The sequence below is a fragment of the Megalops cyprinoides genome, chromosome 3 (assembly GCF_013368585.1).
Source record: "Megalops cyprinoides isolate fMegCyp1 chromosome 3, fMegCyp1.pri, whole genome shotgun sequence".
NCBI lineage: Eukaryota > Metazoa > Chordata > Actinopteri > Elopiformes > Megalopidae > Megalops > Megalops cyprinoides.
The window spans coordinates 20,727,953-20,752,426 of NC_050585.1; the positions used below are offsets into that span (position 1 = coordinate 20,727,953).

The 24,474-nt window shown below is 41.5% G+C and overlaps 1 pseudogene; it reads left to right on the forward strand.

Annotated features, from left to right (window-relative positions):
- Window positions 1-2,597: 2,597 nt before the first annotated feature.
- LOC118775179 lies at window positions 2,598-23,765 on the forward strand (annotated as a pseudogene).
- Window positions 23,766-24,474: the final 709 nt, after the last annotated feature.

The window sequence follows — 24,474 nt, forward strand, 5'->3', positions numbered from 1 at the left end:
CTGCAAGTGGGGACGACATGCACGGCTACATCTCCTTTCGTTGTCCATGAACAAAAATTTAATGAATCTGCTGAAAAAGTTTAATAAAACTTTGAGGAATGGAAACCTTTTGTCAATGCAGTCATTGGTATTCTAACAAACTGGCACATGTCCAGTTCTTTCCTCTTTCGAAGAGTGATGATGTCACCAGGCCAAGCTCCCAAAACCTGAGTGATGGAAATGGTACTTCTGCTCCTGTCATAGCAAAATCAATGGACAAAGCTCATTCGAGACTTTACAAATGCATAGAGAATAAGGAGAAAATCCTGAAACGTCCACATTGCATGCTGTACTTAAGTGCCAGTATTTCCATAATTTGCATAGTTCAACATCTCGTGAAAGGGAAGCCCTCTGAATTACAGTTAACTGGTTAGAGCTAATTCCTAGCTACATAAACTGAATATGCTGCTAGTTAACTGCTAGCTAGGTGGTCTACAGCCGGCTAAGTTAACATTACAGATGACTAGAAATTGCATGTCTCTAACTTCACACCTGACATAGTTTGAATCGACTGTAGAGGCCAACATATGCTAGTTTCTGTGTGATCTTTCGCCAAAGTAACCATAGGTAGCACAAAAGTTAACATCAACATCTGGATAGAATGAGAGTGTTACTTTATTGCGAGATTATTAAGATAATTAGGTCATTATCTTACTCCATATGAGACTACTGTGGCAAGCAATTAGGCTAACTTTCTAACCACAGCTTTAAATGAAATGAAATTACTTGAGAATGTTCATATCTGGTTAAGCCTTCTGAATGTGGGATGATCTGGCAGGCAGGTCTCTGCTGTATAACTGTAAATGAATGGACTAATTAATGGATAATTGTAGTGGACTGAGCGGTTCCCTCTGCTCAGTTTTATTTTTTCATTTTATCTAAGTGAGTAACCTAGAAAATCCAACTGTCAACAGCTGCCATCCCCCAGCAATAACCTTTAGAACATGCTGCTGAATCAGCTCCAACCCAAGTACACCTTCCTAGGTTATTTCACAAAAATTGAGATCAATGGATGTCTGAGGTTCACAAGTTTTCAAATTTCATTGGCACAGTCATCTGCATTGTCTCCCAATAGCTGGCACATTTCTAAGTGATTTGGGGAAGCTCACTTGTATTACAGTTGTTGCCCTGAGGGGTGCATTATGGGTAGGAGGGAGTGCAGGTGTTAAATTTCACAATGTGAGTAAATGGCACATGCACTGTTTCTCCCACTTCCTCATGCCTGAATTTTACTGTCAGTTTTTTTTTGTTTTTTTTTTTTAAACTTCATTGCGTAGTTATTCCTGAAGTTTTTACTCTCCAGCACTCTTCAAAATTAAAACTGTCTGAAAGGGACATGCTTTGATTAATGGATAAACAGAGGTGGCAGCTGCCAGTACTGTAATGCTCCATTTCCATCAGGCACAGTCAACTGCAGTTCAGTGGCTACAGCGTAGGTATGAGTTAACAGTCAAATATTTTATGGATCAGTATCGTGAGGTGCTTTTAGCTTGGGAGGAACATAAAATGTAACCAAAGTTCACCTGGACAGAAGTGACTGGAAAATGAGGCACAATTTATAAAAGTTGTGTAAAGGGTTTATTTTGGAGCGGGGGGGGGAGTAAACTCAATCAATTTCTCATATCACAAAGTAAGTATTTACTTTGCAGCACAGACATTTTAAAGCACATGAAGTGTTTTTTTTTTTATTATACAAAGTAGCAAAATGAAAACATGGTTTCCTCACACAAGTCAGCGATAACATGCGCCAAGGGGATAAATTAATGACTGTTATTGAATTCACTCTGGAACACTGCAGGCACTGTATAATATGTATTCACCATTTAGAGGGTGACACCACTGTGATAAGCTGGCACTGCAAGGATAAAGTGCATCTCATGTCTGCTCTCTTCAGAGCATTGCTTTAAAAACATGAGTGTTTATTTATTGGAATAACTTCCAATACATACACTTTCACACAGTTAATACCACACCCAGTCATGATCTGTGTGAATGTTTGGGATAATGTGCATCCACATTTGGCAGTGAAGGGGGTGAATGTAAAAGTGGGCCATGAAAAGTCTTTTCTTCACTGGCAAAACAAATGAAAGGCATTTCTAAATCATTTAAAATGAGAGGCATGATGTTCAATGAATAAATACACAGCACACACAACAAACAAATAGAGGTTACCAAACAACGTAAAAAGCTACAAGCTATAGTGGCAAGGCACAAGATAATGCGAGTATTAGCCAATTAGTGTTAACAGTAGTTGAAGCTATCAAGAATGAAACTCACTTGATCTAGTAGAACACTAGTAATTGTTACCAAATACATATTGCACAATATTGAATTATAAAATATATGCTAGATGTACAAATACAAGTAAGTTCATGATTATAATTCAACACACTCCAGAACACTGCAGTTTAATGGTTTGATTTAATCTGTGTTTACAGTTTAAGGTTCATAGTTGGTTAATACCTTGGCTAGCTGGGGCTGCAGTTGGTAAAATATTTCACAGGTTTGCTCTCTCCAGAACATCTCATCTGAGTGTTTATTTGTGGGAACAGCCTTGCTGTAGCTCATTACGAGTGACTGGAAACACCACCCCTCCTTCTCTCTATCTCTATCTTGACATTTTTTCTCAATTAATACCTCACCAAATCTGTAGGTGTCATGCGACACTGAGGTGGGCCTTTCTGACAGTATAAATTATACATATGCGCAGCCATTTGCCCGTCCCTCTCTCGTGACAGAGAGAGAGAGAAACTGAGAGATGGTGGAGGACAGGTAGAGGTCCATCACTACACCTCCATCTGTGGCTGATCCCAGGTCCTCAGCATGCTGTGTCTGCTGTTAACTGCCTGCCTGCTTCTTCACAGTGCCACGTCCAGAGGTGCTGATAAACCGTAAGTGGATCCATTAGCCAGGGCCTGGTTAACTCAGTTTGCTTTGTTAACTGATCTTTTGCCATGTAGACGAAGGTAGCCACAGTGTGGTTTATGGTGCTGTTTCTTTGGTGCTTACATTGACATCAATACTGCAACCACTACTCATAATAATTACACTGAGGAACACAAGGAATGTAACAATGATAATGATATTATTGTTGGCTAGATCTGTTTTCAAGAGACACACATTCATGTTTTTTCACTTGCAATGCCAAAATAGTTGAAAGCCTTTCTCATTTAAATTAACTAGGTGTGGGTTTTGTGATGTTTAAGTACTCAAATTACAAACTCAGAACATTAACATGGAGGTCTAGCTTGGCAGTTAACAGCTCAGGGCAAATACAAACATAGTGTGTCTTTGACTGTAAACTATCAAGCAAGCAACAAATTCTTCTATTTTTGGATGCAGCACATATTTAGCTACAGAACCCCTTCACTAATACAGTGTTTTTGAATTCATTTCACCTGTCTAAAACAAGGCTGCTTTAGCTAGAAAGGAAACTGCTGTTCACAACTGGTAAAATTGTGTAGTGCATAATTCTTCCTTTTTATTGTCCTGACAGGGTTTTGAGATCTGATAATTATTTTTTGGTTCATCTAGGAAAATTTCACTCGTGTGGGGATATGTGTATACTTCCCTGCACCTTACCCTCCTTGCTGTCTCTTTCTTTTCATTCTAGTATTTATCTGGTGACACTGACCTCCCAAGCAGTAGGGGGCAGCACTGAGACATTATGTGCGCAAATCCATTTTATGAAGGAACCCCTCACCTTTATAGTTACTCTGGAAATGAAGGGTGCTGACAACATCACTCTTTTGAAGGAATCGGTCACAGAAAAGTTCCATCGTTGCGTGCAGTTCCAGGTTTGCTTCTTGGTCTTGTATTGCTTGCCTTGAATTTCAGGACTCTTTCAATGTAAATTAGGAAGCGGATTCATATACAGGAAATTAGATTAAATTATCCAAATAATTTTCCCACTGTCTCAGACTATTAATTTTCAGTCGTTCAGATCCACTCAATTTGCCTTCAGCCTTTGACACAGAAGAGACACATAGGCGTAGCTGGAGGCAGCTGGTGTGGTGTGACAGAGATATGACTGAGGTGCATTTTGCCAGCTTTTATTGTGTCTGGCAGTGTAGCATACAAGAACTGGATTTATAACGTAATGGCTTCTGGTTTTATTATTATTATTATTATGAATCTGAAATTGACCCAGCTCTCTGAATACCCCACCCCCCATTACATTTCCCCTCTCCCTCCCTCCCAGGTTCCCCCTGTTGTCACTGCTACCGTCGCAACAATTCATGCTGCCCTCCATTGGGGGGAGAAGGCTCTGAGCAAGGACACCAAAATCTTGATCAAACCACCTGTCTACCTCACCATTATACAAACAGACAAGCCCATCTACAACCCAGGACAGACAGGTCATTTTCAACCGTTGATCTCTCTGTTAGCACTTGATTACTGTCAGAGAAACTCTTTTGTTCAGACAGTTCTTTAGAGTAGACCACTATCAAAAACAGATTGATAATAAAATCAACTATCACTTTGCAAGTAATTCAGCAGATGGCACTACCCTGATGCAGAGTGCATGAAATATTATGATGACAAATTTGAGTGCTGTTTGAGTGTAATTAGGAAAAAAAAACACATGGAACAGTCACATTAAGTTATGTATTCTGTCTTTTTCTTACATATTTTTACACATATTTTCCGTGTTATTTGTACAAATGGAGTGAAAACTTCCTCCACAGTAGACTTTACTCTGTTTGTCTTTTTCGGCAGTCCGGTTCCGTGTCGTCTCTCTGGATTCCAGCTTAGTGTCTCACAATCAGATGGTAAGGTTGTGTGTGAAGAAACAGAGGCAGGGCATGGGGTCCAACAACGATAGTATGGCAACAGTAAAGTCATGACAGATATTTAGCAAAACTCAGAGTATGTGTAAATTTAAAAAAAAAAATGTCATTTGTCTCACTGTTATAAAATGTCTTCCTCAGCAATTGTGCTGGTGGTCAGAGTTCAGTCAGACAGACCCTGTTTGGTCAGAACCTCTGAACAAATACATCAAGGTCTTTGTGACAAGCATGAATCTGAATGGTAAAACAGTAAAACATTTATTTCCTTTTCTTCACAGTATTGGACTTTGGAGTTGCAGGTAAAGTATCTTCAGTAATTTTCAGTCTACACCTTTGTACATCCTTTTGACATGCATGCTTTCAACACCTAGAAGTCTGGTACAACAGTAAACAATGTGTAAAGAGTCTTTATGTTTTTTATGCGCTTACCAAATCCTTGCATCTCTGCCTCTCTCTCATCCTATTACAGGGCCCTGAAAGGAACCGCATCGCCCAGTGGTTGAACCAGTCCACCACCAGTGGCATTCTGGACCTGTCCCACCCCACAACCACTGAGGCCAAGCAGGGTGTTTACACCATCACCACCTGGCCTGAGAGGGGCCATAAAACTACCCACACTTTTGAGATCATAGAATATGGTTAGGACACAGTTTTGTGTGACCTCCACTGAGTTTTGCTGGAACAGATGTACTCAATGATTTGCAGAAGCTTAAAATGTCACCTGGTGTTTTGATGTCAACCAGCCCCGTATTATTTCACATTTTTTAACTCCAGTCATAGGGCTTGATGGTTGGGATTATGATTGTCACACAGCAAACATTGCTTTTTTCCATGTTCCATACATGTTCAAAATGATTTCCCTGAACAGATATATTTTGGTCATGGAAAGCACTGAGGCTTATTGTTTTTATCCTCTTTCTTTTAGTCCTACCCAAGTTTGAGGTGAAAGTCCACCTCCCTGATATGATAACTGCTTTGGATATAGAAGTGACAGCAAAGATTTGTGGGAAGTAAGTGATGTTAAGTGTTCAAAGGCTCGTCCATAAGGGGGTCTAAACAGGTACTGATATTTCAAACAGAGAAGACACAGGATCCAGGAAAAAAAAACAATAATGGTTAGAAGACTTTCTCTATATGCCCAATATGCCCACAGGTCGAAACATGCCTTCTAAATAAACCATTTTCAATATTTCAGCAGCCAGAGATCTTTACTGATTCCAGAATGTTGAGCCTTATTACTGTACTTGAAAATCCTCCCCCAAGAATGTGATTAGGTATAGTACAGGCCAGGTTGATGGCCTTCACAATGCTCATTAGTCAATGCTTGTTACAGTAAGTCCAGTCATATGCTTGCCTCGGTGTTCTCTCAGAACCGCCCCGCATGGTTGTCCAGGTATGTAAATAGTATCATAGCTCTCAGGTTGGTGGTTTTATGTTTCTGACCAGGTACACCTACGGGAAGCCTGTCCTGGGCTCAGTGAGGGCAAAGGTGTGCTGGACGCCTTTTTTTCACGTCCTCTGGCCATATCAGGATTTCACTACTGTTTGCATGGAGCACAGTACCACAAGGGTGAGAAGGTCATTGCAAGTGGGTGTGATGTTTTATGATGATGGCCATTCTTTGGAAGAAAGCATGATGCCTGCATCACTACCTTAACCTTAGAAGTAGCATATGCAACATTTTAAAATCCAAATATTTATTTATTTAACCCAAGCAGTAAATTAATCCCATTCATGGTTTTACCATATATAAGGGACAGGATCACAAGGTGATAAGGGTGCCCCATGAATTGACCAAATGTATACTGCAGTAACAGCATTGCTATTGTAGGTCTTTCCTTGCACTGATTTAAGTCATTGCAATGCATTGCACTAAGTCTAATGCTGTAGAGCCATAGTTGAGGATTGGGTGGTTTAAGCCTAATGCTGCCGAGTAATAGTTTTGCATAGTTTAGGCTCAATGTTGTACAATAATAGTCTAAATTTGCACATTTCAAGCTTAATGTTGTGCAGCAATAGTTTAAGATACGCTGCCATGAAGCTGAATGAACCCTTTCAGTGTCATGAACCTAAATGAGGAGGAGTCCCCTTAAATGAGTTTGTATAGACTGTCATGTTTAGTTACCTTATGAATACATGTTGCTCCAAGCTATATTTTGTGTGTGGTTCAGTTAATTGCAGCAGTTTTTGCAAGCCAGTCTTCAACTTAAAAAATTCTATGCTCATGTCTGTTTACCATGCACAAGTGCACTATTTGGACAGGTCCGGGACTGCCTCCTATCCAGACACATACTGAATTGCAGGCTGTATCTTTAGATTTTTTTTGACTGAACCTGTCTGACTCCTGCCAGTTTGTGATTTTTTGATCCAGACTGACAAGACAGGATGTGCTATGACAACTATCAATGTGACACAGTTTCATTGGCATTCACATCGTCCTGACCGCTATACCATAGAGGCTGAGATAGAAGAAGATGGGACAGGTGAGTGTTGATGGAGTTTATTCACTTGAATTCAATTCTGAATATGTGCTTTCCTGTAGCCCAATCTACAACCCATAACTAATTGTTGGTAATTAACCAAACACACTATTTCCCATAAAGACATCAAAGCCTTTCTTCACTGAACAAACATGTTTAGGTGAAAAAGCTCTTAATGATCTTTCTGAGATTTAAGGATATCTCACTATTACTCTTGATGAACAAACAAAAAATAATTGAAAGATGAAATATCTTCCTTAACTATCAAAAAAGGACATAGATGTGAAATGATGAGCTGAGGCCAGTGATGAGCTGAGGCTAGTGACCTCGGTGGCTGTTTCATTTTTAGGTGTCGTTTCGAAGAGCAGTGGTGGTATAAAACTTACAACAAAGACAATTTCTGTTGAGTTTCTTGATGCCCCTTCATCTTTCAGGCCAGGAGAAGAATACGGGGGAAAGGTAAAGAAAGTCTTCTTACTGCAGTATGTCCCATTAATGTGTACACCAATATATGTGCCAGTTAACTTCCTAACTTTCTGCAAGAGACGATCTCTGGCTGTCTGACAAATATCAGGCACCATCAGGCGGTTTCTGGTATTTTTTGATACTCTCACACAATCTATATAAATCTTACACAGTTCTCTTTCAGAGTTCATATGTGAGCATGATGTTAGCTTTATGACATCATGTGTGCAATTACAATAAAGTTGGAGGCTTCTCCACATAGTAACTAGTTAAAAGCAGAATTAAAGTAAGTATGTTGCACTGCCAGCAAACAAGAATGGACTTGGAAACCATTACTCACTCTCATGGAAGGTGAAATTCAGGTGGTTGCAGTTGTCTGATGCAGGGGAAATATCCACAGAATACTGTAATTAACAGTGTATCCTGAGAGTGTTTTGTGAGAAGACTTTTCTAGATTCTGGATCCCAATAATGAATTGAAGAAAAGTGCCAAAAACAGCAAATACTACAATGTGCGCCTCAGGTTTGAACCTAACAGGAATCAGGAAGTTTTAGTTTGATAATATACCTATATTTGAATATACCGCTTTTCCCAGCGGTTGTAGTAGCCTACATGCAAACATATTTTACTTTGTTTCATCCAAGCTTAGCGTAACATACTTAGGGTCTCATCATAATTTATTATGTATAACAGTGTATTATAAAACTGGGTTTTGGTTGTTCAGATGTTTTAAATTGTGTGCTTTAATGCAAAAATGTTATATTGTACTCCATTAACTGTTTTTAAGTGTTTTTATACTCTTAGATACTTTTTTGTTGTTAATGGTATGCGTAATCCTTTAGCAGTTCATTTGATTTCTTCACCAGGGCCAACATGCTGGGATTGATTTCATGTTCATACTCATTTTAATGCAGTGAACTGTAATCTGCTGTTGTTTAGCATTGCACAAATGTTGATCCAAGTGTCCTCCCTCTCTTGATGAGGTGACATCATCCCACATTATGGGTTTTGATTGTACTTCCCTACTGAATGGGAGGGAAATCACACAGTGACAGATATAGTGTCACTTGACTCTGAATGGCTTCTCTCTGTCTATATGTGTGTGACATTTCTTTCAGATCATTGTAAAAAATGCAGACTCCCCTGTCCCCAACAAACCTGTGTACCTCTTTGTGAGTTACGGACATCACAACAAAAAATTGACAGTGACAACTGACAACGAGGGTGTGGCCCACTTCTCACTGGAGAAAATTCCTTCAGGGATTGAATTTATCCATCTTCATGTCAGTCCTTTGCTTTCATGGTTTACGTTGTAGATGAGAACAAATGGTGTCCTGGTGCATTGTGGACTGGTCTTTTGTGAATGAGTGTCTTCCTCTATTTGTGCTCCTCTTGAGTACAGGCACGTTATGATGAAGACTGGCCACCGAGAGCATCGGATTATGTATACGATTTACTGAGGTCAAGGTCTACGTTCCATATGGCTAGAGCATTTTATTCAAGGAGTAAGAGCTTTCTGAAGATCAAGCAGGCAAAAGAGAAGCTTCCATGTGATGAGGATGGTCAGCTCCTGGTGCATTATGTCATTCGAGAGGAAGAGCTTAGTGAGCAGAAAAACCTGGACTTTTTCTACCTGGTGAGTTCTCATCTCCAGTGTGTGCCTTACACTGAACCTCAGTGTGAGCCCCTTCTGAAAGGCAGAGCCAAGACTAAATGTGTAGAGGCTGGTTTGTGGTAAGCTTACTGCCATTGCTGCTGCAGTACTCATTTGCACTGACATGCAAAGTAGTTTGAAGCAGGACTAGGCAGTCATGTAGTAAAGTTATTCCTTCATTTTTGTATCTGCTTTTAAATTAATTGACCTCCATGCACATGTCACACTGTCACATATAGAAATAAAGTTGTTTTCGAAGGTGTCAGGACATTCTTAGACCTCTATAAATGGGGAGCAGTTTACCTGACTCCAGGTGAGCCCTCCTTTGTTACCCAGGTCCTGTCCAAAGGGAGCATGGTGCAGCATGGCCGTTCTACAGTGACATTGACCGATGGAGAAGGTGACACACTCTGGAAAACAAATGTGCTCTTTGGCTACAATGTGTTTCTGAGATGCATAAAGCAGCAATTTTCCATTATGCACACACATTGTGAAAGGAAGTTGTTGATGTGGTAGTTGGCTAGAGGTCTAACTCCATACACTAATTATTTGTGCTGGTGGTGTTTGTTTCAGTAAAGAAAGGGGAGCTGTCCTTAACACTGCAGCAGATGGCAGAGCTGGTCCCTTATGCCCAGGTGGTGGTGTACACGGTGTTGCCTGTGGGTGAGATTGTGGCAGACAGCTCCGACTTCCCCATCCAGTTGTGCTTCAGGAACAAGGTAACCAGCACTTCCTCTGCAGGGAGAGTGGGAAAGTTGCATCACAGCACTGAGAATAGATCAAAAGTCACTGCTACTAAGAAGGTGAAAAACCCTGAGCTGTAGATACATTTTATAACAGAACATTGAGGCCGCCCTGCCATGTCTACCATTCTCTGTTTGCTGATGCACTGATTTTTGGTGGGACAGTAGGGTGAGACAGGAGCAGGGTATTGTGAAATGTGGACAGTGTGGGTGGGTGACATTTGTAACGTTGCCTAGCTGTCAGCTGCCTGCTGTAGTTCCTTTTAACTTGTTTCACACAACATGAAACTACTGTCACACACATTTTACTTTTTTGTGATGTGAAGAAGCAGCACAGGAATTGGAAGAGTCTATCATTCATTCAGTCACTCCCTCACCAGCTCCCTCTAAATACTAGCAGTACCGTATTTTGCCACTTGATGGCAATGTCCCAGGAATGTAGCGGTAGAACCTACACAGTTCCTGGTTTGCTCTCTTAAGTCAGGGGTTGTAGAAATGATAGTACTCCTTTCTTAGTCACTTACCCACTGACCAGCTATTCACCAAAGTAATGGTGGTAACGACCTTTTACCACTAAGGTCTGAAAATGGCAGTATAGCAGTCACAGCTGTTAAACAGTACTGCTTCATTCTTGTTTTATCCACAGGTCCTATATGGGGCTTAATAACCGTTTGATGGTTTTGTTGCAGGTGTCTCTCCAGTTCTCCTCCCCCCAGCAGCTCCCTGGGGAGAAGACGTCCCTGGAGCTGCAGGCCCAGCCGGGGTCTCTGTGCTCCCTGAGGGCCATCGACCAGAGCGTCCTCCTGAAGAAGCCAGAGGAGGAGCTCAACGCAAAGGCGGTGAGACTAGACCCCGAGCGGCCCCGCTCAATCACTGCCACAACCTGGGATACTTCCCAAAGAGACCTGCTGTTTGTGCCTTTTCACCTCATCATGGAGTGTTGACCCAACTTGTGTAACAGCGACAGAAGCAAAACTGTAGTCATAAGGGAAGGAGTGTGCCCCACTCTCTCGCTTTACTTTTCAGTTATCCTGTTTAAGGAAATCTCTCTTACATCATAACATAGATGATTTAGTGAATAACAGACAAGCAAATGCACCCAAGATGGATGTGTGTTACTGTGACTACACAAGCTTCACAAAACGAACTTTACACATACACAGCTTTATTTTACTATACAAACGTATAATAATTAGTGTATAAATATTACTCCCCGTCTTCTGGTACTCTCCACCCCTCAGGTGTATGACAAACTGCCTGTCCAGAGGCTACAGGGCTACCCATATCAGGTGCTTGAATGGAACTACTTTGACTGCCATTCCAGGCTGAGGCCTGAGGAAGAAGGTCCAGCAGGAGTAAGGAAGAAACGGAGTTATAACAATGAGGAATTGAAAGATGATGTCCACACCGTCTTTATGGTATGGGCCCAGTTTCAACAATGGTTATCTTTGGTTTATATGAATATGAGTCTCAAGATCACTTTGCACACTTTGCATCCCTAATGTTCAATTTTACAGCATTTTGTGCCATTAAAAGAAGGAAAACATGACACAAACACTGCTGTGTAGCTTGTAACTTGTCAAAAATAGAAAGACTGCAAGAATCATGCAGCTGTGAGTATAAGGAATGCAGCTCTGTAAACCTGGCATCAGTCACCCAGGAGAGGGCTGCTAAACAGAAAGATGTAAAGACAGGCAAAACATGTTCATTTGGTTCTCTTTAAATCCTTTGGATTAGGAAATTATCCCCACTTGAGTGACTGGAATTAAATCCTTTGAATTAGGCTGATATTTGTGTCATATGAGGTTTACAGAATGACAGGGAGAGTTTAATCAACAGTGGTGACCTTTCTTGCTGTCAGTGGTTGAGTCAAAGGTGACTCCTGATGCATAACCTGACCTGCTCAGACTATTTATAACCTATTTTAAAGAGGTCATTGATACCTGTAGTTGACTACTGTACAACCTGATCTCCATAAAAACAACACTTTTCATCATCCATTGTAGTCATAAATTTTGCTTTTGTCATCCTTGTATTTCAGGCAGTTGGCATTAAGACCCTGACCAATTTAGATATCAAAAAATGCCGTGCTCCAAAAGGTAGTATATCCGTTTTTAACTTTAAGCAAATATAAACTGTAACACAAATGCATAGATGATTACAGATAAAATCTCGCCATCCTTTTAATGTCATGTTTTTATTCAGATCCTCTTGTCCCATACCATTGATTTTAATGAGAAATGGATTCTGTTAATGTCCCCCAAACACCTGTTTAGAAACACCATCAGAGTAGTTTATTTTAGCTTTACCTTGTAGGTTTTGGTCTATAGTTTTAAAATGATTGAGTTAACCACTAATACTTTAAAAAAGAAAGCCATCAACGTTAGTGGCATGTAGTTGTGCTTACTATAGCAGCATTGAAAATGTACACTGCTACTGTGGTTTTGCTGGTGCATGACTGTTTGTGTGGCCTCAGTCCTAGAGTCAGGTTTCAGGTTTATTTTTTACAAAAGCCCCAAATCTGACGGTTGTTTTTTTTTCCCTTTTCTGAGACTGCCCACAAATGTTTTGTCATTAATTCAATGGCAGTTCTAAACGCAGGTTTATTGATCTGTCATTGACATCCATTTAGCAATAGAAATCAAGAAGTCTTGATGGATTATTTGATCAATGGATGTGTGGATTGACTGATTGGTCATAGGAGAAGCTGCAGCTCCAGGTATCTGGAATGAGCTGCCAAAGGAAACCATTCGTACCTTCTTCCCCGAGACATGGATCTGGGAGCTGGTACCAGTGGGGTGAATATCGCAAACACTTCATCTCTCCTAAATTTAATCAGACAGGCCCCAGGACAGACATTTGCACAGAGCTCTAAAATATTTTGATCCACTCTAAAATATTTTCACCTGAGTCTAACTCTTCTCACTGAATAACAAGTTATTTTCAGCAGATACTGCTCCATAAAGCAGTACTGCTCCATAAACAACAGCAGAAAAAGCTTAAAAAGGGATTTTCACGCATACACACACACAGCACTGGTAAATGCATTGGGACCTAAATGTGTATAGTTTAAGACGATCAGTGAATCTATTCAGAACTAAAGTAGCAAAGTAGATCTAAACATGCCTAAGGTTTTCATAGTTGCTGTTCTGTGGGAAGTTAGCACATTAGCTCATGGTACTTGTAGTTTGTTTCTTGACAGTGTTAAAGTCCTGTCTGCTATGATCTGTATTTCCTGATACACTGGGTTCCCCTCTTCTTCCTCCATGCAGAGATTCGGGCTCAGTGAGGGTGGAGCACACTGTCCCAGACACCATCACTAAATGGGTGGCAAACGCATTCTGCACCTCCTCAGCTGGATTCGGCCTGGCCGCCAACACGGGCCTCACGGCCTTCCAGCCTTTCTTCCTGAGCCTGACACTGCCGTACTCCATCATCCGTGGGGAGGTGTTCACACTGAAGGCCACGGTCTTCAACTACCTCTCCAAATGCATCATGGTGAGACACTGCTCAGTTCGCTGCCACCATTCCCTTCAATAGTCATCCTAAGGTACTCAGTAAAAAATGTCTGAAACGTTGAGTTGTCCAGGTGTGAAAAGTTCATCTCATGTGTCCTAGTAAGGATCGAATCTCAGGTGACTGTCATCAGGCAGGATGCAATTCCCAGGATCACATCAACTTTGTAAAATCCCAATTTTATTTTGACTATGAAAGAAACCGCATGACTCTGTTTAATGACATTGCATTAAAGCGAGGGAACAATGAGTTTGAGATCTGGAAGAAGAGGCCTGGCTTCCTGAAGTTCACCTCTCACATATTCCTCCTGTTTCCCTTGAGCTTTACTACACCTCTCTTTTTTGACCATGTGCATGCTAATGCCTTCATTTGAATACCTCATAAAAACAATTGCACAAGTTGTCAGTTGGTCTCTCAAGTCTGGTGTTGACTTATGTAGTAAAGCGTGTGTGTATCTGTGTTCTCAGGTGCGATCAGTCCTGGCGGAATCGCGCAGTTCACAGCTCAGCCATGTGATGGCTGCCAGTACAGGCGGTGTCTCTGTGGAGAGGAGAGTGACACATTCAGCTGGGTCCTCACCCCAACCGCTCTGGGTGAGTCACTGAGCCCCCCTGTACTGTATGACCCCCCAGCATGGCACATTGGGGGAACATTCACCCTCTGTAACATCTCAGCCAGCTTTTATATTACCTCTAAACACAGAAATCTTTATCTTCCAACAGAAGTGATGTGAGTGAGAGGTGCCGTGTGTGTTTGTAAGTGAGGCTGTGTCTGTGCTCTCCAAGGTGAGGTTGAGCATTAAAGCCAGTGCAGGGGCCCTGAGTACCGAGGACCTGTGTGGCAATGAGGTGGTCACTGTGCCTGAGAGGGGACAAATCGACACTGTGGTCCGAAAGCTGCTGGTGGAGGTGAGAGGCCACCCTGTTGCACTACACAGCCATTTATCTGCTTATGTAATGGAGGCAGCAGTGCACTTGGTTAAGCAAGGTAATCAGCTGGAGGCTGCATGCTTTACATACATATTAATCACTAAATGCCAGTTTTATAGATATGGGCAAAATATTGTAAAACTGAAATACAGTATGTTGTGAGGTTCCAACCCATATGAAGAATATATTCCTTATATCTGGGGTTTCATATTTGTCCATGTTACTGTTTGATAGAGTTCATTATAACTGATCTCTCTCTGTTTCAGCCTGAGGGCACAGAGCAGACCATCAGCCACAATGCCCTGCTGTGCCCTAAAGGTCACACCTCTTTCCTCTCCCTCACCCAGTAATGCAATATAACACATTAGGGACATTTTCAAGTTTTATTGTTTGTCAAAATATATTGACCATTAGAAAAAAATTGCCACTTGGCATTTTTGTATTTGATTTTTTTCATATGCACTGTGAAATGTAGAAGTATAAAATGCAATTTAAACTTCAAAATCTGTTTCCTTTGTGATTCACTGCCTTGGATTGTTTTACTGAAAGTTAATGAGGCCACAGGGTTTTTATCATTAATGGAATCACCCTGTAATGAAGACCATTAGTTTCCTGCTGTTGTTACAGGCTCTGTTGTCCTACAATACATTAGTTAATGTGGAAATGGGCATTGTTCAGTCTGCCTGTCATCCCTGTGTCCTCCAGAGGGCGCTGTGGAGAAGGTCATTTCTCTGGAGCTCCAGAAGTCTTTGTGGAGGGCTCTGCCAAGGCCTTTCTCTCAGTATTGGGTGAGAAATCTCTTCTTCCTCCTGGTTTTTTAATCAAGGCCTATTTCCACATATGCACAATCAGATCTGGATTAGTGAAGCTGCTAAGGTGTAGAAGTGATAAATACCAGAAGGATAAGTACCAGACATAAATAGAGTTTTGTTGGCACTGTGTACGTGCTAACAGTGTTGTAGTCACTGTGTGTGTTGATTGTGGTTGTGGCCTCTCAAACAGGAGACCTGATGGGGCGCGCTATGAGGAACCTGGATGGCTTGTTGGCCATGCCGTACGGCTGTGGAGAGCAGAACATGCTGCGCTTCGCCCCCAACATCTTCATCCTCAGATACCTGGAGAGCACCGGACAACTGACACCGGAGATCAGGGCCAAAGCCATCACCTTCCTGGAGAGTGGTGAGTAGGGGGTGGGGCCAGAGAGCAGGCATCTCATTGGCTATTGCAGGGGTGGCCAACCCTCTCCTGGATCAAATGATCAACTTGTTATGAACTCCTGAAGCTCGTGAATAACAAACTGATCATTTGAATCAGCTGTGTTGGAGCAGGGAGAGATCTAAAACATACAGGACATGTGGCTTTCCAGGAGAGGGTTGGCCACCCCTGGGCTATTGTATGGGTGAGGGATCACTAGAGTTGCATCTTAGTTACAGATTTTACACTTTTTTTTTTCATTAAGGTTGTACAGGAAATGTTCACACACACAAGTTCTCAGAATTTGTATTTGTAACTCATGCATATTTAATGTAAGAATTGAAATTGGCTGGTTCCCTTTGAGAAAACGCAGCTGTGCTACAACTACATCGGCAGTGTTGGCAGATGCCCTCCTGCCTCTATACTGTATGTCAAAGGGAGGTTCCACTTTCTCTGTGCTCACCTTCTCCTGCAGGTTATCAGCGGGAGCTGAACTACAAGCACAGAGACGGCTCCTACAGTGCCTTTGGACAGGGTGACCCCTCAGGGAACACCTGGTCAGTCTGAGTGTCCTGCTGTCTCACTCCTCCCCCCACCCAGAGGATGGATAATCTTCACTGCTCCTCACCTGCATCCTCACCTGTACTAAGAGATGCGAGGAGACTTCACTGAACCCTTCACTGTGACACCACCATTGTTGCACCACATCACACCTGTATTTCCCTATGAGTGGCTTAGATCATGAACATTAATGAATACCTGTCTATCATCTAATTGGCATTTCCCTTGCAGTGGTCCACTAAGAGATTAAAAATAGTTGCTGCAGGCATGTGACTGTATTGGAGGGATTGCGTTCATTACCTTCAGATCTCCAGTGAGACAGCAGAGGTTATCCCAGTCAGACATGCCTCATGTGCAACTAGCGATACCAAACATGGTGGTCCAAAAAGGGAGGGGGATTGAAAAACCGGCAGTGGATTTTTCAGCCATTTCCCAGCCCCTCAGGCAGCCAAAAACTCTACTCAAACCTGCCGCCTCAGCCAGGGGATTTAGGCCTGAGATCCTGTGCCTGTGTGTCCAGGCTGACCGCGTTTGTGATGAAGTCTTTTGGAGGCGCGAGGCCGTACATCTTTATCGACCCAGAACACATCACCAGCGCCAAAGCATGGCTCAGCCGTCATCAAAAGCCGGATGGCTGCATCAGGTCTGTGGGGAAACTCTTCCACAATGGGATGAAGGTGAGAGGGAACAGATGAGCAGACATAGACATACATACACTCACACACTCACACACTCTCACACACACACACACACACACAGACACACACACACACACACACACACACAGACAAGTCTTTAGTTCCTTTACAAACCTCTGTGAGCAGCCTCATCATGTTTAGCCTCTCTGCATGTGTCTCCTGTACACATCTGACCTCTTACTGAAATCCTGTGTTTGCTGAACCCTCATAAGGCATAACTTAGGCTTGATATCATCTGCTTGGTGCGTCAGATATGCTTCCTGGTTGTGATTTTGTAAGGTTTATTGTTGTTTATTAACTGTACAAGATTGCAGACAAGGATTTGTTCAACATAATGTATATAAAGACAAAGTAATCATACAGACGTGAAATAGACATAATTTTTTGACATCTCACTTCTTGTGTCATTCAGCTATACATGTAGAATCTGTCCATTCTGAAATATTCCTTGGATCGTACTTAATGATATGTTTCTATGGAAACTGTGTTGACAGGGCGGAGTCAGTGATGAGGTGATGTTGACCGCCTATGTCACAGCGGCTCTCCTTGAGCTGGACAGGAATGTCACAGTGAGTACACACAAGAAACCATCGACATGGCAACCACAGTTTACTGAGGGTCTCCAGTGTCTATGGCTCTCACCTGGACCAAGATAATGAGGCTGTATATAAATCAAATGATCAGATTTCTAGAACAGAACTTTTCTTTTAAATATTAGTATGCACAAGGTTCTACGAACCCGGTTCTATGAACAGTGGCACAGGAGTGGTGTGAGTCAGGTCGTATACACTACATAGCGTATCCTTTATACTTGCTGTAAGTGTAAAATATAACATATTTAAAAATGTGGGCAGAGAAATGTATTAAATATGTATCATGGATTTTAGTCCTGATATATGTATATAGAGATTTATTTATTTAATGAAATCAGCAATGATCCATATATTGTCAAACATATGCTCTATATCTATATACTTCCGTATGTATATCTTTATATACAATGGTATAGCAGTATATGTGGCATCATACATTTTCCATTATATTTAGTCATGTTATTTTTTATTGTGTGGTACATATCCTGTGTGTATCAGGACCCCATGGTGCGGAGGAGCCTGTCATGTCTGAAACTGGCCTCAGATCAGCTCAACAGCACCTACGCCACTGCCCTGCTCTCCTACACCTTCTCCCTGGCCGGAGACCATGATATGAAGATGCGTCTGATTGGCCAGCTGGACAGAGTGGCCAAGACCACAGGTAGCTCTGCTTATGAGAATTACAGCTAACAGTATTTCAATGTTTTCAGTAGTCACCAACACTTGCTTTTAATATTTCATTGCTTTCTAATTGTGATTATTGTTTTGCAGTTCTCTTTTCAAAGATGCACATACCTAGAACATAAACATGGATATTATCTAAAAATTCACCACCTTTGCAACTTGAATAATTAAAGTTCATAGCTTCAGAGAGCAAAGGAAATTTTGTTTACAATCATGCTAATTGTTATTTGCAAATTTTAATTTCTTTGTAGTTATGAAGATCATTGTTCAGTTACATTATCAGGAATGCACCATACTTATAATCCTGTAGCTAATTTCTGTGGAGTGCAGTTTGCATTCCCCATTCAAAATCAGCTGGCTCAGCTGACACGGTGCTCTAAGTTTGCTTGAGAGTGCACTCTCAAGCAAACTGTGATTCGTTAGGCACTTGAGTTCAGTTCAACAGAGGCACTTGAGTTGTTTAGATAACATCATCAGAGTAGTGCCTGTGAAAAACAGCCATTGGCTTGTGTGTGGATGTATCACTGTTCCTGCATAACCACAGAGGTTGTCGCAGTGAAATCTAATGTGCAACTGCTGATTCCAAGAAGGACTGTAGAAGGAAGAGCAGCATAAAAACAGTTGAATCAAAGTAATGTCTAAAATGGGAACAAACGAAGAGTATGAAAAGTTTGGTAGTTACTACAGAGCTTACACCAGTGTGTTTGTGTGTTCAGGTATGAGTGTAAGGGATATGTGTACAGAGAGGGAACAGTAGATGGATGTGGCTTTACCTGTGTCTGCTGTTTTAGGAGATGGACAACACTGGGAGCACACTGAGGCTTCTGAGATAGACTCACTGTCGGTGGAGATGACCTCCTATGTTCTTCTGGCCCTCCTCACTGGGCCTCCCCTCCCTGGATTTGACCTGAGCTACTCCTCCACCATCGTCCGCTGGCTGGTCCAGCAGCAGAACTCCTATGGAGGCTTCTCCTCCACACAGGTCCCCAGACCTCTCTTTTTGTCCATCTCCCTTTCTTTACCTGAACCTCATTTCACGTAATGTGTCTCATTTCTGCTGACTTGCTTAAGTTTCCAAATCTCTGGATTCTCTGGCTGTCTTTTGCAGTGTTTCTGCATTTTTTGTATCTCCTCTGCTGTTCAGTTCAAAGTACACAGGAGTTTCACTTTGATTATTTGCCCGTTCTTCCTCCCTCTTTTCCCCATTGCCTGTTTTTTTCTTTCTGTTTATCCTCTCTTTCCTTCTTCAGGACACAGTGGTGGCTTTGCAGGCTCTGACGCTGTACGGTGCTGCCACCTTCAGTCTGGGAGGTGCCAGCACAGTGACAGTGGCCTCTACAGGCAGCTATAAGCAGCAGTTCAGTGTGGATCAGCACAACAGGCTGCTGTACCAGGAAGAGCAGCTGCAGGAGGTGCCTGGAGTCTACAGCATCAAGGCAGAGGGCGAGTCCTGTGTGTCTGTGCAGGTCAGTACTGAGCTGTATGGTGGCTCCACCCTGTACTGCAGTTACCTCACACATCCTGATCCTCAGTGCTGTGTCCAACACACCAGATTTCCCTCAGACTAGACTAGGCCTGTCACTAATCCTGTCAGTAGTTCACAGCTGCAGCTTCCTGTCTCAGGTGTCCCATGCCTGTTGTGACAGACAGGACATCTCAGTAGGTTCATTGTCCCTCAAACATGTCTCTGCCTTTCAGATCGCTCTGAGCTACCACATCCCCCCTCCTCCAGACTCCTCCTCCTTCACCATCACGGCCACAGCAGCAGGGAACTGCAGCAGCACACGGAGGCCGTCCCTGGTGGTGACTGTGGCTGTCAGGTGGGCTTTGGTTCTGTTTGTATGCGGATGTCAGGTGTGTCAGTTTCTTTGTATGGTTTGCTTTGTGATGTGTCTGTATTTTGAGATTGTGCAGGACCTTTATAAGCGGTCTTGGTTACGTGTGTATGCGGATGTCAGATGTTTCAGTGTCTCTTTTGCATTTCAGAGTGACTGTCTTTAAGTTATAAAATAGAAAAAATAGAAAAAATATAAGCAGACATAAATAGATGAGAAATGAGAGAGTGAGAATTCAGCAGAATTGACTTTGTGGAACAGGTACAACGGCAGGCGGGAAGAGACCAACATGGTGATCATCAGCGTCCGCCTCCTGTCTGGATTTTTCCTGGAAAAGAGCTCTCTCACCCCTGTGAGTCTCTCTCAGAGAAACACTCTTTGTGTAGAGGTATCAACACATAGGTGTGTGTGTAGAGGTATCAACACATAGGAAAAATGGCAGATATTTTATGATGCATTCATCATTTCCTCTTTGAAATACACAATTTTATGCCATATTGTAAACTAAATATATAACTTACAATTGGAGACAGTTGGGCTTTGATATTAAGTTTGTTAACACATTTAGAAGACTCATGTCTTTTTCCCTGTAATCATTCAAAGAATTCCAGAAATACAGCAGCACCTTGCTGAGAGGTGAGGTAAGTAAGACAGGTGTTGTCCTGAAGCATTAAGGGAATGAGAAGAAAAGAAATATCATGAGTGGGATGAAAGTACTGGGAAGTGTCTGAAGAGCATGCACTCAGACATATAACTGAACCATGTTTCTGTGGTTCATTCCTGCAGCTGAAAGCTGATCCCGCTGTCAAACGTGTTGAAGAGGAAGAAGGCCATGTGATCATCTATCTAGATGAGGTAAGTCTGCAAACTCAAAGCAGTGTGATCTGGTAATGTCATTCATTCGGTGCTGTGAGTACTGCTGAATTCTGAACCCAGTTTCCAAACTGTGTTCCAAAGCCTCCTCACTTAACAATAGCCAGTCATGATACAGCACAAGATTTGTGCCATCTGTCTTCCCATGTATCTCATCAATCTGAATAAAGTGTGCAATATCCTTTTGATCCATCTCAGTAAAATAATGGGATATTTACAGTTACTGAATTCAATGAGTCTGATGACTAAACACCACTGATTGTATGCTTTGGGGAACAATGATTAATAGTGTTTGCCTTTCTCCCAGCTGAAGAGGATGGAGCCCAAGCAGTATAATCTGACCATAGTGGAGGATGTACCGGTGAGGAACTTGAAGCCTGCTGTGGTGAAGGTTTATGACTACTACAAGAAAAGTAAGACACCGGCACCTGCACTCCCTGCAGCTCTCCTGCTTTAACACTCACACTGACTGTCTAACATTTCCTACATACAGGACTGAGCATAATTTAAGACCATGCACACCCTGCAATGACTTCTTATTCCTAACAAGGTAGTCTTTCATGTGACGGAAAAACTTCAACTTCATAAAATACACTTGCACACAAGCTACAAATATTTTAGTTACAAACTCCTTTGAGCAAGTTCATGTCAATTGATTGGATACTCCTCAAATGTGATCGTCTTGGCAATGCTTTTCAAACAAGAATTTTCAGTGTCAAACCCAGATGATTGTGAATTTCTGCTGTGTTGTTTAATCACATTGTTCTATTCTCTTACTTCTTGAGTTCATCACAGTATGGAAAAGGCAGAACCCTTTACTAATGAGACATTTTCCTTTATTTTTAGCTGATGAGGCGGTGAGTGAGTACAGCTCCCCCTGTGCCCAGGGTAAGTACTGAATGGCCAGTGTCCAGCCTTCCATCAATGACTCACCATCTGCACAACATATATAATGCCAGCTTCAGCTGCTGCAGAGGAAATGGCTGTCAGATGTTCAGTACCTCAGGATGTGCATGCAACCACCACACCCATACATTATACTATAATACATAAAACATATATAATGTATGGGATACATTATATAATAAACTGAATTATGTAAGTCATTTAGGATAGCTTGTGTTTGTAATACAGTAACAATGTTTAAAGTCCAAAAAAAAAACAAACAGAAATGTGATTTCTTGTATTAATATTAAAAAATACATGCCGTGACATTTGTCAAAGCTTCTCACATCTCATACTATTTGTGATGACTCTATATATGCAGAGTATAGACAAAATAATGGAAACACCAAATAATGTATGAATGTTTATTAACTAACAATAAGTTTGGCTACCCTTTTCCTTCAAGTATTCAATACAAGTATTGAACTATTTATACTGGGATATTGGACCATTCATCACGAACTAAAGCCTCCAGGTTTATGAGAGGTGAAGGAGGTAGAAATCTACTCCACACTAACACTGTGTCAGAGCTTCCCATAAAGGTTCTTGATGTTTAGATCTTGCGATTGGGGAGGATATGAAGAAGTGCTTGACTTCATCCTGGTGTTCACAAAACCACATCTGAATCTGCTTACCAGTGTGTATGGGGGCTTTATTGTGTTGGAATATGGGAACATGTTGGGGAAACAATGTACCTTAAGGTCCATCTGGTCGTCTATAAGGTCTTTGTATTCCTCGACCGTAATTCTACCATGCAGATTAATAATCAAACTCCATGATTACCACAAGATGCCATCATGACTTTCGACACCGTTCTCCTTGACACATCAAATAATCCTACCATTTCTGTGACTGATGCACCATACAATTTGGGCACCAACTATTTAACTTATTTCAAAATCTGTTAGATGTTATTTTCAAAACACACATATTAAAGTGTTGATTTAAAACATCTTTTAAAGTGGAAACATGGTAATCAGTATTGATATTAAAAATGAAACACGATTTAGTTATTTCGCTCACTTGGTCTCTCTATTTCTTTGTCTACTCCCTGTGTTTTTTTTTTAAATCCACATTTTTGATATCTCTGAACTCTTTCATGTTTAAATTCCTGTATGCCTTCACTTCCCAGTACACACAGTCAGGTCGTTAAATTCAAAGAGACAGAGGCTGCAAAAAGTATTCTGCATCTTGTATGACACTTTGATTGGTATGCCATCTTTCATAGATGAACAAAAAAAATCAGATTAGCTTTCCTTGTTGTTTCATAAATAAACATTAATGGCTTTTCTGTGGGGATTCATACCTTAGTAAAGGCAAAGAACACATACATTCATGCAATTAAGGTCAATGCTTTAATTGGTTGTCATTTATACTGTACTATATTGTATTTTAGTCCTGTGCTCATGGTTGCTCTGCCCTTCTGCTGTACTGTATTTACAGACTTGTGTTTATTGTTCTCCTGTTCTTGCAAGTTTTTATATTTGTTCTGTTTTGAGAAACTAATTTCCCCCATGAGCAATTAACAATGTTTAATAACAAGATCTGTCTACCACTGCAATGATGTGGTCCTGTTGTGTTCTTTTTGCAGGTGATGAGATTAACCAGCTGTGAAAGGGGTTGGTGGGACCAGCTACATCACTCTCCCCTCTATGTGCACTGGACCATGGGAGTGGATTCAAGAGGTCTGAATGAATACCTTCCTGATTGTTCCTGATTTTTAACACTTGTGCTTTGGAGATGATTTAATAAATTGATATGTGACATTGCACTGTAAATACAACTTTATGAAAAAAGAATTCCTTTTGCAACTTCCTCTTGTGATCAACGGTTAGTTGGTTAAAAATGCAAATTACATGACTTAAGTGTTTACATGGGTTTAATTTGTATCTTAGAACTCAATGCCATAATGATTCTGAAAATAAACGGCAAGTGTTTGACTAAGACCTGGACAAATACGCCAATGGTGAATAAGAAAACATCTTGCGTATAAGAAGACATTTGATAAGGGAGAAGAAAACTTCAGTCTCACTCCCAACTAAGACAAAACTGCAAGTAACAACAGCAGAGCAGCCAATGATTAGCATTAGCATCCGAACAAAAATGGGAAATATTCTGAATGTATACAATATTGGGCTCCTGCAGCGGCTGCCGTGGTGGGACAACTGGGGATTGACAAAAGCAAAACCACTTCATATATCTGGAGCAAACACACAAAAACATATGTATGTGGCATCAGTGAAGCACCACATGTTCTGTCTGCCATGCAACAGACCGTGATACTGTGATGTCCTCATCAGTATATTGCGTATCTCTCTAAGAGTATGTGGGTAACAGTCCAAAAAACAGATATCTAAAGGGACTATTGCCATGTACAGTCATTTTCAAAGTGTTCAAAAGTTGCAGCAGACTCAGAGTTACTGAGGCTACTGGTTTTGGCTACTGGCTTTGATTGTGCACAAGCATCACATTTCT